Source organism: Ursus americanus, chromosome 12, assembly GCF_024610735.1.
Source record: "Ursus americanus isolate L20-20 chromosome 12, mUrsAme1.1.p, whole genome shotgun sequence".
NCBI classification, from domain to species: Eukaryota; Metazoa; Chordata; class Mammalia; order Carnivora; family Ursidae; genus Ursus; species Ursus americanus.
This window is the reverse complement of record NC_142138.1, coordinates 70,391,657-70,406,194: the sequence shown is the minus strand read 5'-3', so window position 1 is coordinate 70,406,194 and position 14,538 is coordinate 70,391,657. Positions and strand designations below refer to the sequence as shown.

The 14,538-nt window shown below is 40.5% G+C and overlaps 1 pseudogene; it reads right to left on the bottom strand.

The window, feature by feature from the left end:
* Positions 1–8,826: 8,826 nt before the first annotated feature.
* Positions 8,827–9,701, bottom strand: LOC123787763 (glyceraldehyde-3-phosphate dehydrogenase pseudogene; annotated as a pseudogene).
* Positions 9,702–14,538: the final 4,837 nt, after the last annotated feature.

Here is a 14,538-nt window from a genome sequence, read left to right as displayed (position 1 = left end):
AAGAGGAAACTAAAACTCTATTATCGTTTCCAAGCAGTATTAACTCTAAAAGAAAGTGGCTGACTAATAATAAATCAGCACAACCAGTTTTGCCATTTTTCACAAAATGTTGAGTACCTATTATCACCACTAGAAAGAGTTCACATTTATTCAATTCTAATCAGGTGTCAGGCACTATTTTATTTCATTCTACACAAAAATTATTTTTGTATGTAAATATTTATTACCCTGTGGTAAGCAGTGTATTTAAGGTGAGGAGGATGCAACAAATAGTAAGACATGGCTCTGACTTCGAGAATGTTATAGACTAGTGACAGACATATAAACTAATAACACCACCCATAAGAAATAAATATTAATTATGCAAGCTCAGGAATGAATCATTACTTCTTAATGGGATTTTAGATGAGGCTTCAGTGAGAACAGAGCTTTGAAAGATCTGAATGGGCAGAAAAGATGGGTGTGGGGATGGAGTAGAGGGAGGGAGGGCCTATCAGGCAGAATGTTTTGGGTGAACAGAGGCGCCTAGAGAGCGGAAGGAGTGGTGAGGGCTGGTGTGACCTAAGAGGTGCAAAGGCATCTATAGTAGAAGTGAGGTGAGTAAAGTGGATGGGAGTTAAATCCGGGAAGGCCTTGAATGCCTTCCATGTCTCAAGAAGTTCATACTGTAACTTACAGAAACAGGCAGTTAGTAGGCATCAAATATTTTTGAACAGGAGAGAGACATGATCAGATCTATATTTTAGCAACATCCCTCTGGCAAGGCAGTGTTGTAAAGAACAAATAACAGATGGAGAACAAAATGGAAATAGAAGAAATTGGAGACGAGTCAACATTTAGGAGACACTGCACATGTTCTGTGTCTTCTCAAAGAAAGAATACTGCACAGAAGAACGACTCCTGAACGTTTTTGAAGGTTATGTATGAGTTTGGCAGATGGGAAGGTGGGAAAAGGCCTTCCAGGCCCAAAGAATAGCTTATTCAAATGTGTAGGCGTGATGGAGAACTTTCCGCAATCTGCAAGTAGTTTTTGTTGAGCTTTCAAAGTGCTAAAGATGAGCTGGAGAGATGTCTGACTCCCCTCTGGGCAAATCTACACTGTTCTGTTGTTTTGATCTGGGATTTTTTTTTTCCTTCTGCCTAAAGAACATCCTTTAGAATTTCCTTTTGTACAGATATGTGGACAACAAATTTACTCTGTTCCTGTATGTATTTGAATTTATACCTAGATTTTCTCTTCTGGGACATTAATCTGTATATCTATACATGACCAGTACCACACATTTATACTGCGTTTTCATACCTAATGGGTTAGTCTTCCCCTTATCACCCTCCTTTTCTAGAATTCTTCCTGAATATTCTTGCTTTTTACTTTTTTCCATGTGCTCTTCAGAATCAGCTTGTCAATTTATCAAAAATTCCACTAGTATTTTTATTTAGATCACATTAAATTTATACCTTAATTAGGGAAAATTGACCTCTGTATACTACTGACTTTTCCTATCTAAGAATAAGAAATGCCTTTAAATTTTTTAAGTACTGTTTTGTGCCCTTAAAGATATTGCTCATTTCTTGCTAACCTTTTTTGCAACCCAGGATATTTACCTTTTATTATTGTTATTATTATTATTGCAGGTTTTAAAAAAAAATTTTGCAGTTTAAATGGGGTCTTTTCCAACATAATTTCTGATTAGATGTATATTTGAAAGCTGTAGATTTCTGTTATGTTAGTTTTTATACTCAGATACCTTACCTTGAATTCTCTTTTTGTTTATACATTTTTCAGTTGATTTTCTTGGATTTTTTTGAATATACAAGTATATCACCCACAGAGGTAAATTTTACCCCTTTCTTTCTGATTTTTATCTCTAATTTCTTCCTGTCTGTTTGCATTAGATAAAACTTCAAAATGATGCTAGAGTTGATAGACCCTGACCTAGAATTGTTATTATTTTTATAGATGCATGAAATTCCAATTAATTTAAGTGAATCCCAATAAGTCAAAATTTATATTTCCAATGTTCTCAGTTACAGAAAAGACTGCAATGAATGATTGATATTTTAACACAAAAAAACTTTTAAAGTGATCATACATTTAAACCTGTCAGTTTATAATGTTTTATTTCTTTAATAATACCAATATTAGCTAACATTTATTGGGCTTTACTATGCAGCTCATACCATGTTCAATGCCTTACACATAGTACCCTTGTTATTGGCATTTTACAGATGTCAAATAGCTTGCCCAAGATAAGCTAGCTAGTAAATGGCTGAGCCAGGACTCATACCCAGGACGTTTGTTTTTCTGTCTCCTTTTATACACTTTATTAGTATTTTTAAATTTATGTTATGGAACATTTTAAACATATGCAAAAGGAGAGAGAGTAGCAGAGTGAAGCCTCATGTACCCATTATCCATCTTGAACAATTATCAACATTTTCCAATCTTATGTCATCCATTCCGCTTCCATTTTTTTTAATTTAGTATTTTAAAGCAAACCCCAGATATCATTTCACTCATAGTCATTATGCATCTCGGAAGAATTTTTTAATATAATCACCATGCCATTAACATGCCAAACAAAATTAACAATTGTTTCTTATTATCATTTACTATTCAGTCCATTTTTAAAATTTTCCAGTTGTTTAAAGGTATCTTTTTACCGTTAAGTTTATTCAAGTCAGTATCCAAACAGTTTTACACATTGCACTTGGTTGTTATTAAGTGTACTGTATTGTTTGACAGTCACATCCCTACCTGCACACCCCCAAACACACATACTTTTTTTTTTCTTCCTATAATTGATTTCATGGAGAAGCCAGATCATTTGCCCAGTAGAATATCTCATATTCTAGATTTGGCTGATAGCTTGTTCTTTCTGAATCTAAGGTCCTAGTGTGCTTAACCACTGCAATATGCCCTATTTCTCGCTTTCCTTCAGAGATGCTGTGATGAGGAATGAAAACATATAAGTGATAGCCCATTAAACTTTTAATGGTACAGATATTCTAGAAATCCTGGGCAGGTTTATTCTTTTACAGTACATATCCTTTTGGCTGAATGTTCAGGCTCTTCAGCTCTTGAAAAATCTCTATGAGTCATTGACAGGCTTTATAATACTTATAAGCTGAGTTTGTCCAAGGACTTCAGGAACCTAGTTCTTCACTTCTGGGTGAAACCTAAGCCTAAAGTCATGGTTTCCTAAGACTCTCTTTATATATAGATTATCAGGGTAAAGATGCTATGCTTTTACAGATGACAAGATGTTTATAGAGAAAATTCTAAGGAATTAACTAAAAAACTATTAGAACTAATAAATGAGCTCAGCAAAATTGCAGGTTTCAAGATCAGTAAACAAATTGTTTTTATTTCTATACAGTAGCAAAGAACAAACCGAAAATGAAATCAAGAAAAAATGCCATTGGGGTGCCTAGGTGGCTCAGTCAGTTAAGCGTCTGCCTTAGGCCCAGGTTATGATCCCTGGGATCAAGCCCAGCATCAGGCTCTCTGCTCAGCGGGGAGCCTGCTTCTCCCTCTGCCTGCTGCTCCCCCTGGTTGTGCGCACACGCTCTCTCTCTGTCAAATAATTAAAATATTTAAAAAAAGAAAAAAAATGCCATTTACAATAGCATCAAAAAGAATAAAATAGGGGTGCCTGGGTGGCTCAGTTGTTAAGCATCTGCCTTCGGCTCAGGTCATGATCCCAGGGCCTTGGGATCGAGCCCTGCATCGGGCTCCCTGCTCAGCGGGAAGCCTGCTTCTCCCTCTCCCACTCCGCCTGCTTGTGTTCCCTCTCTTGCTGTGTCTCTCTCTGTCCAATAAATAAAATCTTAAAAAAAAAAAAAAGAATAAAATACTTAGGAACAAATCTAAAGTGCAAAGCTTATACTCTGAGAACTACAAAACACTGGTGAAGGAATTTCGGAAGACCTAAATAAATGGAAAGACATCCCAATTGGAAGATAATATCATTAAGACAGCAGTATTCCCCATATTGGTCTATAGATTCAAAACAATCCATATCAAAACTCCAGCTGGCTTCTTTGTAGAGATTAGCAAGCTGACACTAAAATCACATGGGCATCCAAGGGACCAAGAATAGCGAAACCAATTTTGAAAAAGAATAAAGTTGGAGGACTCACATTTCTGAATTTCAAAACTTCCTACAAACCAACAGTAATCAAGACAGTGTATTACTGCCAAGAAGCTACAGATCAGTGGAACAGAATTAAGAATATAGAAATAAACTCTTTTATTTATGTTCGATCGAGTTTCAATAAGGGCGCCAAGACAATTCAATGGTGAAAGAATGGTCTCTTCAACAAACGGTGCTGGGACAGATGAATAACCACGTGTAAAAGAATAAAGTTAGAATGCTACCTCACGCCATTCACAAAATTAATTCAAAATGGTTTAAAAATCTAAATGTAAGAGCTAAGACTATAAAACTCTTAGGAAAAAAATATAGGGATAAATCTTGGCTTTTTAGACATGATACCACAAGTATAAGCAACAAAAGAAAAAAAAAACAGATAAATAGATTTCATCAACATCAAAAAGTGTGCATCAAACTCACTCAAGAGCGTGAAAGATAACCCTCAGGAGAAATTTTTGCAAATCAGATATCTAATAATTAATATCCAAAATATATAAAGAATTCCTACAACTCAACAACAACAAAACAGCCCAATGTGAAACTGGGCAAAGGACTTAAATAGACATTTCTCCAAAGAAGATATAGAGATGGTCAATAGACACATGAAAATGTGCTCATCACTAGTCTTTAGGGAAGTGCAAATCAAAACCATGAGATGCCGCTTCACACCCAGCAGGATGGCTATTACGAAAGTGTGTGGCAAGTGTGGCGAGCATGTGGAGAAATGGAAACTCTGAAACATCGCTGGTGGGAATGTAAAATGGCGCAACTGCTGTGTTAACAGTATGATGGTTTCTCAAGCATAGGTTTACCATATGACTTAGCAGTTCCACTCTAGATATATATCCAAAAGAATTGAAATCAGAGACTCAAACAGATATTTGTACACCAGTGTTCTTCACGGCATTACTCACAATAGCCAAAAGGCAAAAACAAGTCTCCCCCAACAGATGAATGAAGATAAGGAAAATGTGGTATATACATACAATGGATTATCATTCAGCCTTCAAAAAGAATGAAATGATAGCTACTACGTACTACAGCATGATAACCGATACATACTACGGCATGGAAGAACACTGAAAACATGATAAGCGAACGAAGCCAGACGCAAAAGGACTAGCAACTCCACTTAATCTGAGGCATTTAAAACAGGCACATTTAGAGACAGAAAGTAGAAGAAGCTCTAGCTATGTGGAGAGGCTGGGGAGGGGGTAGAACAGTGAGATATCGTTGAATGGGTGCGGCATTGCTGTTTGGAATGATGACAGCGTTCTAAGTTGGGGAGGTCGTGGGTTTATGGGGACAAAGAATGTATTGGGGGGGGCCTGGGTTGTTCAGTTGGTTAAGTGTCTCGCTTCAGCTCAGGTCATGATCTTGGGGTCCTGGAATCAAGCCCCACATTGGGCTCCCTGCTCAGCAGGGAGTCTGTTTCTCCCTCTTCCTCTTCCTCTGCCCCTTCTCCCGATTGTGCTCTGTCTCTCTCTCAAATAAATAAAATCTTTTTAAAAAAGAATATTTTGGAATTCTCTGTATTTTCAGCTTAATTTTGCTGTAAATCTAAAACTCTAAAGAATCATCTATTTTTAAAAAAAGTTCTAGAAATAGATGTGGTCATGGTTATGCAACATTATGAATGTACTTAATGCAACTAAATTGTATACTTAGAAATCATTAAAATGGTAAGTTTTATGTGTACTTTATCACAATTTTTTAAAAAAGAATCAAAGCATTTCTAGCGACTACTGAAAACTTTATTATCCAGCCATGTAATTTTGAACTAAACATTGCTCAATCACTGTTTGTTGTTATTCCTGTCTTCTCTACTTTTCTTATGGCCTCTATTAGCAAATTCTGGGGCTCCATCCTCAAAATATGTGAATCCGGCCACTCCTTTACCTCCACCATGACGTCCCAGTTTAAGACCCCATCCTTTCTCCCCCGGGCTTCTGTGGTAGCCCCAGTAACCCCCACTCCCATGTACCACTGCTTTACTGTAGCCCACACTCTAGTCTGTTCCCTGTGCGACAGATCGCATCACTTTGTGGGCAAAGCCCTCCCACTACACTTTCATTTAAGAAGCTAAGCACTGTTCTGGGAATTCAGCAGTGACAAAAATCCATGACCTCATGGAGCTTATATTTTAGTGAATTTAGAATATAATACAAAATTCTTAAGTGGCTGCAAATATGATCTGGTCTGAGGCTACCTCTCTGACTTCATTTCAGCCCATGGCCCTATGAAGAGCATTTCTCTAAACAAAATAAGAATTCTGCTGAAAAGGAAATATGGGGTAAATAGTTGTTGTTAAAAAATGTTCCTGGGGCGCCTGGGTGGCTCAGTCATTAAGCGTCTGCCTTCGGCTCAGGTCATGATCCCAGCGTTCTGGGATCGAGCCCCGCATCAGGCTCCCTGCTCAGCAGGAAGCCTGCTTCTCTCTCTCCCACGCCCCCTGCTTGTGTTCCCTCTCTTGCTGCCTCTCTCTCTCTGTCAAATAAATAAATGAATAATCTTTAAAAAAAATAAGTGTAATATTAAAAAAGAAATGTTCGTGTCTAGGGACGCCTGGCTGGCTCAGTCGGAAGAGTATGGAACTCTTGATCTCAGGGTCATGAGTTTAAGCCCCACATTGGGCGTTAAGAGATTACTTAATAAAATATTTTAAGTGTTCATGCCTATATAAAAAAGTACTTACCAGTGTCCCCTCCCCAGTGAGAAAGCCCAGGGCTTCATCTGGTTATTGTGCTCAGATACAAGACCAGGGTATTTTGGCTGGTGTATATAGTCTGCTTCATCAGTTTGGGAATGGCCCCTTGAGACCTGGCAACTTAAAACTTATCTAATATCTAACATATCTAAAAAATAATGAAGAAGAAACAGGGTAACTATGATGAAAAGTCTAACTTAGAAAGGGGAGAATGGACGGAAAATAGCACACAGGTATCGTTGTTCTACCGCATATATTATATCCTGCCAGGCAGGCATATGGAAGATTCTCCGTGGTGGTGGAGTGAGTTTCTTGGCCAGCCAACTGGGAATCTCCAGGTCTGTTGTCTATAAGGATCTTCCTTATTGTCCACCATGACCTCTGGTTCTTCCTGCTACATGATCTTGCGTGTCCTTATTCTAGATGGCTACGCCAGAGGTGGGCATGGGGAAAATGCCCTTTCTGGAGACTACTCAACTCCAGCTGTGGTACAAGCTGGGAGCCTAGACAAGCAACAGACAGTTAGGCTGGGGTTTCTTTGGCAACATAGTTTCCATAAAAGGTTCAATTCCTTCTGCTAGTTACCACAGCCAAAAAAAATTTTCCCAGCCAAAGCGATGCCAAGCTTTGACAGGCTAATCTTGACATACACCCATCCTTGGAACTAGGGCTGTAGTTGTTCTGAAGTCCAGGAGTGTGTGTGTCTTGGGGGATGGTCCCCACTTTAAAATCCCCTTCTATTGCCACAAGAAGGGGAAATGGAAGCTGATTGACAAAAATAATTTACACCGTCAGACATCCTCTGGCTCAGGTATTTTCTTTTTTCCTTTTTTTTTTTTTAAGACTTTATTTATTTGAGAGAGAGAGAAAGCACAAGCAGGGGGAGGGGTAGAGAGAGAAGCAGAGTCCCTGCCCAGCAGGGAGCCTGATTCAGGGCTCTACCTGGGGTCTCTGGGATCATGACCTGAGCTGAAGGCAGACGTTTAATGGACTGAGCCACCCAGGCGCCCTTGGCTCAGGTATTTTCAACTTTTCTTTAGCACTACAGAGAAGACAGATGCTGTTCACATTTAAGACATTTTCATGACATATTCACAAAATAATGTCAGTCTCTGGTAGCTACTATAGACTCTCCCCTTTCCTCTCCCAGAAGGCGTATTGAAATGCACTTATATCAAAGTGATGTTGTTCAGAGATAACCTGAATCGGCTCTAATTCTTAAATATATCACTGGCAAATTGTGGTACTTTATTACTACTAACAAATTTATTGTGACTTACCTTGCAATTAACTGGTAACACACCAAGTATGTCACAGCCATTATACTCCTGGAGGAAGGATCTTATCTTTGGCACCCCAAGTTCTCCTCAGTTATGTCTTATTTTGATCTCTTGGTAAAATTGGGGCACCTGTCTGGCTTAGTCAGTGGAGCGAGCGACTCTTGATCTTGGGGTTGTGGGTTTGAGCCCCACGTTGGGTGTAGAGATAACTAAAAAAAAAAAAAAGAAAAAGATGATCTCTTGGTAAAATTAACCTTCTTCCTTAGAGCAAACATTGCCAGGTGACAGAAAGAAGCAAAGAAGCACCCAGGATAATGGGGTGTATCCACTGGGATCAAATATTTCCAGTGACAAATGCACCAAGCACATAATCTATGCAGAAAGTATTAGAATTAATGTATATTTTTAATTTAGAACATATCTATTTTTCCCAATGATTCAAGAACCCTGTTTCCTTTTTTTTTTTTTTTTTTTGGCTGGGTACAGCATACTTTATTGATGATGGCACATGACAGGGTAGGGCTCCCCAAGCCCTTTCCCTTCTTCAGGGGTTCTGGGATGGAAATTGTGTAGAGTTGGGGAGATTCTCAGCATGTTGGGGGATGAGTTGGGGCAAGGATTCCCCTAGCTGCTGAGGGCCTTTCTCTCTTGCTCTCACTGGGACTAGTGGTCCAGGGGGCTCTTATGCCTTGGAGGCAATATGGACCATAAGGTCCAACACCCGGTTGCTGTAGCCAAATTCATTGTCATACCAGGAAATGGGCTTGGCAAAGTGGTCATTGAGAGCAATGCCAGCCCCGGCATCAAAGATGGTGTGTCACTGTTAAAGTCGCAGGAGACAGCCTTGTCGTCAGGGTAGCCCGCCACGCCCTTGAGAGGGCCCTCCGATGCCTGCTTCACCACCTTCCTAATGTCATTGTATTTGGCAGTTTTCTCCAGGAGGCAGGTCAGATCCATAACTGATACCTCATGGATGGGGACACGGAAGGCTGTGCCAGTGAGCTTCTCCTTCAGCTCAGGAACGACCTTGCCCACAGCCTTGGGGCACCTGTAGAAGCAGAGATGCAGTCGGCCATCACGGCACAGCTTCCCAGAGGGGCCATCCACTGTCTTCTGGGTGGCAGTGATGGCATGGATTGTGGTCATGAGTCCCTCCATGATGCCAGAGTTGTCCTGGATGACCTTGGCCAGTGAGGCCAAGCAGTTGATGGTGCAGGAGACACTGCTGACAATCTTGAGAGAGTTGTCATGATTCTCATGGTTCACACCCGTCAAAAACATGGGAGCATTAACAGGAAGGGGAAGAGTGATGACCCTCTCGGCCCCACCCTTCAAGTGAGCCCCAGCCTTCTCCATGGTGGTGAAGACCCCAGTGACCCCAGTGAACTCTGCAATATGATCAGCACAAGCATCACCCCATTTGATGGTGGTGGCTCTCTCTCCCGGAAGATAGGAGATGGGCTTTCCATTGATGACAAGTTTCTCGTTTTCAGCCTTAACTGTGCTGTTGACTTAGCCAGGAGGGGAGTCATACCAGCACATGTAGACTGTGTAGTTGAGGTCAATGAAGGGGTCGCTAAGGGCAACAATACCCACTTGCCAGAGTTAAAAGCAGCCCTGGTGACCAGGTGCCAAATAGAGCCAAATCTGTTTATTCTGACCTACGCCATTGTGTTTCGGGGATGGACGCAGCTGGCGCTGCACAAGAAGATGCAGCTGTCTGTCGAATGGGGAGGAGCTGAGAGGCCTGTTTGCATTCCTCAAAGTGTAAACTGGATAATTTTAACATAAAGGTAATTAATTTTCTAGTCTCCTATACTCTTTTAAGGGTATTCATCTCATCTTTGTGTATTTTTTGGGCAGAAGGGTCAGTGATAAGTGAGCTGTTTTACTTATTTTTTTTTAAGATTTTATTTATTTACTTGAGAGAGAGAGCGCGCGTGAGAGAGTGTGAGCGGGGTGAGGGGCAGAGGGAGATGCGGGTTCCCCACTGAGCAGGGTGGCCGATGTGGGGCTTGATCCCGGGACTCCAGGATCATGACCTGAGCCGAAGGCAGACGCTTAACCGATGGAGCCCCCCAGGCGCCCCATAAGTGAGCTATTTTAACTATGGAAATGATGTCTGTTATTAAATTCCCAGCACAAAGTTAATCACTTGAGGGTAAATTAACATCAGTATGATCCTAAAATTCAGAGCCCTTTTCTTTAAGACTAAGTAAGACAGTTCCTCAGAGAAACCTGAAGCAGCTAACTTGGAGGGTGTGGGGCTAAAAGAGGGTGACTTTAAAACCTGGAGAAGGCACTAAGCTTCCTATTTCTGCTTTCATTTCCCTGTTCCGTATCATTCAGATGTTTCTTCATATGCGATCATCTGTGTTAGAAGGGACGCAGCACTCTGTGTAAGATACAGAAATGTACAACAGCAGATCCTTGGGGTTTGTTTGCTTTTAATCTCTCTACAGATCTTCCTCAACTTATGATGGGGTAACATCTGCATAAACGTCTGGTAAGTTGAAGATGCATTTAGTAGCCTAACCTACTGAACACCACAGACTAGCCTTGCTACCTCCGACGTGCTCGGGGCTCGAATCAGCCTACAACGGCGTAGCAACGTCTAACACAAACCTATCTTATAATAAAGCATCGGACACCTAATGAATACTGTACTGAAAGTGAGAAATGAAATGTTGTGTGGGTGCGGAGTGGTTCCAAGTGCACTGGTCGCTCAGCCTCGTGACCCTGCGGCTGACGCACAGCTGCGTCTCCCTGCAGCTGGCCAGCATCGCCAGGAGCATCACACCACGTATCGCGAGCCCAGGAAAAGAGCAAAACTCAAAATTTGAAGCAAGTTTTCTACTGATTGCCTATCACTTTTGCACCATCATAAAGTTGAAAAATTATAAGTCTCGGACCATCGGTAGTTAAGTAAATTTGCAACAGCAAGGGTGTCCCATTTCAAAGGAAGTTACCATACAAAAACCCAATTTACAGCTGTAGAATGTTGCAGAATGATTTTTAATTTTATAAAATGCATTAAGTGTACATGGGTTAGACTATGTAATAACATGTTCCCTCGATGTATTTAAATACTATATTTTTGGGGGGACACCTGCATGGCTCAGTTGGTTAAGTGTCTGCCTTCGGCTCAGGTCATGATCTCAGGGTCCCGGGATCAAGCCCTGCATTGGGCTTTCTGCTCCACGGGGAGCCTGCTTCTCCCTCTCCCTCCGCCTCTCCCCCTGCTTGTGCTCTCTTTCTCTCTCAAATAAATAAATAAATAAAGTATTTTTAAAAAAATAATAAATAAATAAACACTATATTTTTATAGACTTTTATATACCAGGAGAACAAAAGCAGCAGAGAAACCTGAGGCTAAAAGCCTCAGGAAAAAAAAAGCCTCAGGAGCCATTGCCAAATGAGAATGAATCAGAAATGAAGATAAAACATACAGAAGATGTAATTATGAAAATCAATCCAACGAATATAAGTGTTACAGACTAAACGTGTGTTAAGCCACAGAACAATACAAAGATGAGTAATACAGGATTCTGTATTCTCCAGTTAGCTCGTGAGATAAAACTGTCTCATAAAGATACAGAGTAAGTTCAAACTGGGTGGTATAATTTGTAAGTGTCATAAAAGCATATGGAAAAGAAAGATGAGAGAGATGATTAGAGAAGTCTCCATGGAAAGGCAATACTTGAGGTAGGTCTTGCAAGATAGGTCAAGGAATGGAGACAGCCATTTCAAGAAAGATATGAATGACCACACGATGGGGGAGGCCCACAAGACCAGCTTGACTAGAGCAGAGGCTGAGAGTTAAAGGTCTGTTCTAGGGGCGCCTGGGTGGCTCAGTCGATTACGTGTCAGCCTTTGGCTCAGGTCGTGATCCTGGAGTCCTGGGATCGAACCCACATCTGGCAACCTCGCATTGGGCTCCCTACTCAGCAAAACAACAGTGGGAAAAGCGCTACTTTTACAACTGGGTTCAATCCCAGGTCAGCAACCAGTTCTCTCCTCTTGACAGAGGACGAGTTTTATAACCTCTCAGAACTTGAATTTTCCCTCTGTAAAATGAGGACAGTAATTGTATCTAATTCGTTGTGTTGTAAAGGTTGAATAATCATACATGAAGAGTATGGCACACACACTGGCACATAATTGGCATCCAGCAAATGTTAGCCGGGACTGTTGTAATAATAAAGTGAGTATGAAGTGCACAGGATGATCAGCATAGATGTTCTGGAAACACGAAGAAAACTAGGTGCTTTAAGTATGAGGTTCATATGTGAGGACAGATGCCTTAGTCTGCTCAGGTTTCTACAACAAAATGCCACGAACTGGTTTATAACAACAGAATTTATTTCCCACAGTTTTAGAGCCTAAAAAAAAATTACTAGTGTGGGAAATTTTCCAAACATAACAAGATTGTTCAAAAGATGCTAAATGGCCATAAAAGTAAATGAGGACTATATATAGTACTGTTGAGTCATTTCAGGATTTAATTGCCGAAGTGTGGTTTCCGAAATTTTGAGAGTATGACTTATACGAATATAAAATGAACACGTGTCAACATTTTATTCAAGTCATCAATTGATAAGGGATCTTAGTAAGATATTAAAGCCAGTTTAAATAAGAATTAAAGAGACAGCTATTTACGTTCTCTATTCAGTAGCATCTACTAGACACAACTCATTTGCTTTGCTATGTATAGGAATCATCTGCATAGTTATTCATGTTTGGCAGATTATACTTATTTATTTTTCAGAGAGAGGGAGAGAGGAAAGAGAGCACAAGCAGGGGAGAGGCAGACAGGGGGAGAAGTAGGCTCCCTGTTGAGCAGGGAGCCCGATGCGGGACTTGATCCCAGGACCCTGTGATCATGACCCAGGCTGAAAGCAGAAGCTTAACTGACTGAGTCACCCAGGCGTGTTATTAATTTTTTACGACCTAACTCTCCCTACAGAGTTGTAAACTAGCCAGTCAATGTGAAGTCATCGAAGTTGTGCACTCATAAAATCAGACAATCCTGCCTCAAGGTCTACTAGACAGTGTCCAGACTCTTGCCTGTTTCTCAGTACTGAAAAATTGTCTTAGCACAATGTTAAGTGGAGAAAACCAAGGTGGAGAAAAATATGTGTATTATATCACCTTTCACTTAAGAAAGGAGGGATACTAATACATTTGCATGTTTTCTAATTTTTTAAAATGGGAAGATAAACCATAAACTGTTTAACCGGGTGCCTGTTACCAAGGGAGGAAGGGAAGAGTGTGGAGAGGACAGGACTACAAGCTAGACTTCTCTGAATTTACCTCACGTTGCTGCATTGGCTTTGGATCCACACGTGTTTTACATAATTATAAAACAAAATTACATAAATTTAAAAGGAGTCTGTAAAAATCAGAAGTAAAATGAGGGGCACCTGGGTGGCTCAGTCGGTTAAGCATCTGACTCTTGGTTTTGGCTCAGGTCTTCATCTCAGGGTCATGGGATTGAGCCCCACGTTGGGCTCTGCCCTGGGCTTGGAGCCTGCTTAAGGTTCTCTCTCCCTCTCCCACTGACCCTCTCCCCCGTGTGTGCACACACACTCTCTCAAAAAGAGAAAAAATCAGAAGTAAAATGAAACAAGTGAACCTAACGGGGTATACAGGTGGTGGCACAGCCATACAGGGAATCATCGCAGGTGACTTAAAACAAAATGATTGACTTGTTACATCCTGAGCAGAATATGGCCTAAGTGGGGGGAATCTGTCCCCCTATAAAATCTTAAAATTATTCTCAGTAATAATCTTATTGGTGGTAGGCTAGGTATTGTTACTATGGAATATTACGGGATAAATTAAATGAGTATTTATGTTGATATTTCAGAGAACTGAAATTTTCAGCATGTTTGAAAGAGGTACAGATGAAAGACTGGTGAAATTAGGTAAATACTCCATAGCCTTGAATTTGGATTTGAAGTATCAGTGGGAGCTTGGGATTTACTTAATCTATATAATAATTATATATAATATACATGAGAGTTGTATAATATCTGATATACTACTCAATTACATATAAATAAAACTCCCTAGCTCCGTCTACTGAAAGGCTTAGAAACAATGGTCAGTCTGGCTCAGTGACATTCCTGGTGTCTAGATTATGCATTTAAACATCATTTCCACTAAAAGGAACCAGATGCCCTTGGAGAAATGGCTGATTCCAGGTCTAGGGCAGGAATTATTCAAAATAAGCCTACAGTGGCTTGTCATACTAGAAAGAAAAGAACCTATTAAAGAGTATTATTGTCATGCCAAATACTGAGACTCAAGAACTCAGGAGCCAATTTGAGTTAAGTTTCCACTGCCCAAAGATGAGACAATATGAGTACCAATAAAGATAAAACTGTAATGG